We start from the raw sequence: 2,500 nt of genomic DNA, 5'->3' as shown, positions 1-2,500 counted from the left end.
TAGTGTCTCTGAGTACAGTCGTTTAGCCTCTCTCACCGCTTTGCTAAACCTGTTCTTCGACTCCTTGAATCTGTCTCTATCCCCACTCCTAAACGCTTCCTCCTTCTCCAACCTCAACCTTTTGAGCTTTGCTGAGAACCAGGGCTTGTTGTTGTTAAAGTTCACCCTGGTACGTGTTGGGATACAGCAGTCCTCACAGAAGCTGATGTACACAGCCTCTGTGAGTTCATCCAGACTATTGGTAGCAGTCGTGAACATATCCCAGTCAGTACAGTCTAAGCACGCCCGCAAATCTTCCACAGCCTCACTGGTCCACTGTTTAGATGTCCTCACAGCAGGTTTACAGAGTTTTAGTTGCTGCCTGTATGCACGAATCAGGTGGACCAAGGGAGTTCTGTGCGAGCCGAACAGCCCCGTGACCCACAAGAGAAACATCCCCGCCAAATTCGAGCGTTTGACGGGGTCTATCCGTGAAAAAATATTCACGTTTTTGAGTGCACATGCATTTCTGCTGCAAATGCCTCTGGAAGTTTCATGCCGTTCGTATGCCAATTGTGGCAACACGAAAATGACCCGTTTTCCCATTCCGAGGGATTTCTGTGCGACCCTAACAGCCCCGTGAGCCACAAGAGACACATCCCCGCCAATTTCTAGCGTTTCACGGGGTCTATCCGTGAAAAATATAGACGTTTTTGAGTGCACATGCATTTCTGCTGCAGATGCCTCTGGAAGTTTCATGCCGTTCGTACGCAATGTGGCAACACGAAAATGACCCCTTTTCCCATTCCGAGGGATTTCTGTGCGACCCTAACTAACAGCGCCCGTGAGCCACAAGAGAGACATCCCCGCCAATTTATAGCGTTTCACGGGGTCTATCCGTGAAAAATATAGACGTTTTTGAGTGCACATGCATTCCTGCTGCAAATGCCTCTGGAAGTTTCATGCCGTTCCTATGCAATGTGGCCACACAAAAATGACCCGTTTTCCCATTCCGAGGCATTTCTGTGCGACCCTAACAGCCCCGTGAGCCACAAGAGAGACATCCCCGCCAACTTCTAGCGTTTGACGGGGTCTATGCGTGAAAAATATTAAAATTTTTGAGTGCACGTGCCTTTCTGCTGCAAATGCCTCTGGAAGTTTCATGGCGTTCCTATGCAATGTGGCAACACGAAAATGACCCCTTTTCCCATTCCGAGGGAGTTCTGTGCCACCCTAACAGCCCCGTGAGCCACAAGAGACACATCCCCGCCAATTTCTAGCGTTTCACGGGGTCTATCCGTGAAACATATAGAAGTTTTTGAGTGCACATGCATTCCTGCTGCAAATGCCTCTGGAAGTTTCATGCGGTTCGTACGCAATGTGGCAACACGAAAATGACCCGTTTTCCCATTCCCAGGGATTTCTGTGCGACCCGAACAGCCCCGTGAGCCACAAGAGACACATCCCCGCCAATTTCTAGCGTTTCACGGGGTCTATCCGTGAAAAATATCAATTTTTTTTTGACTGCACATGCATTTCTGCTGCAAATGCCTCTGGAAGTTGCATGCGGTTCGCATGCAATGTGGCGACACGAAAATGACCCGTTTTCCCATTCCGAGGGATTTCTGTGCCACCCTAACAGCCCCGTGAGCCACAAGAGAGACATCCCCGCCAATTTCTAGCGTATCACGGGGTCTATCCGTGAGAAATATTCACTTTTTTGAGTGCACATGCATTCCTGCTGCAAATGCCTCTGGAAGTTTCATGCGGTTCGTATGCAATGTGGCGACACGAAAATGACCCGTTTTCCCATTCCGAGGGATTTCTGTGCCACCCTAACAGCCCCGTGAGCCACAAGAGAGACATCCCCGCCCACTTCTAGCGTTTCACGGGGTCTCTCCGTGAAAAATATCACATTTTTTGAGTGCACATGCATTCCTGCTGCAAATGCCTCTGGAAGTTTCATGCGGTTCGCATGCAATGTGGCGACACGAAAATGACCCGTTTTTTCCCATTCCGAGGGATTTCTGTGCCACCCTAACAGCCCCGTGAGCCACAAGAGACACATCCCCGCCAATTTCTAGCGTTTCACGGGGTCTATCCGTGAAAAATATTCAATTTTTTGACTGCACATGCATTTCTGCTGCAAATGCCTCTGGAAGTTTCATGCGGTTCGCATGCAATGTGGCGACACGAAAATGACCCGTTTTCCCATTCCGAGGGATTTCTGTGCCACCCTAACAGCCCCGTGAGCCACAAGAGAGACATCGCCGCCAATTTCTAGCGTTTCACGGGGTCTATCCGTGAAAAATATTCACTTTTTTGACTGCACATGCATTCCTGCTGCAAATGCCTCTGGAAGTTTCATGCCGTTCGCATGCAATGTGGCAACACGAAAATGACCCGTTTTCCCATTCCGAGGGATTTCTGTGCCACCCTAACAGCCCCGTGAGCCACAAGAGACACATCCCCGCCAATTTCTAGCGTTTCACGGGGTCTATCCGTAAAAATGTAGCACGCA

This window comes from Petromyzon marinus, unplaced genomic scaffold, assembly GCF_048934315.1.
Source record: "Petromyzon marinus isolate PM22_M1 ecotype Great Lakes invasive population unplaced genomic scaffold, UKy_Petmar_22M1.pri1.0 PM_G_Scaffold_73, whole genome shotgun sequence".
Taxonomy (NCBI): Eukaryota; Metazoa; Chordata; class Hyperoartia; order Petromyzontiformes; family Petromyzontidae; genus Petromyzon; species Petromyzon marinus.
The sequence above is the reverse complement of the archived record's forward strand: the minus strand, read 5'-3'. Positions refer to the sequence as shown.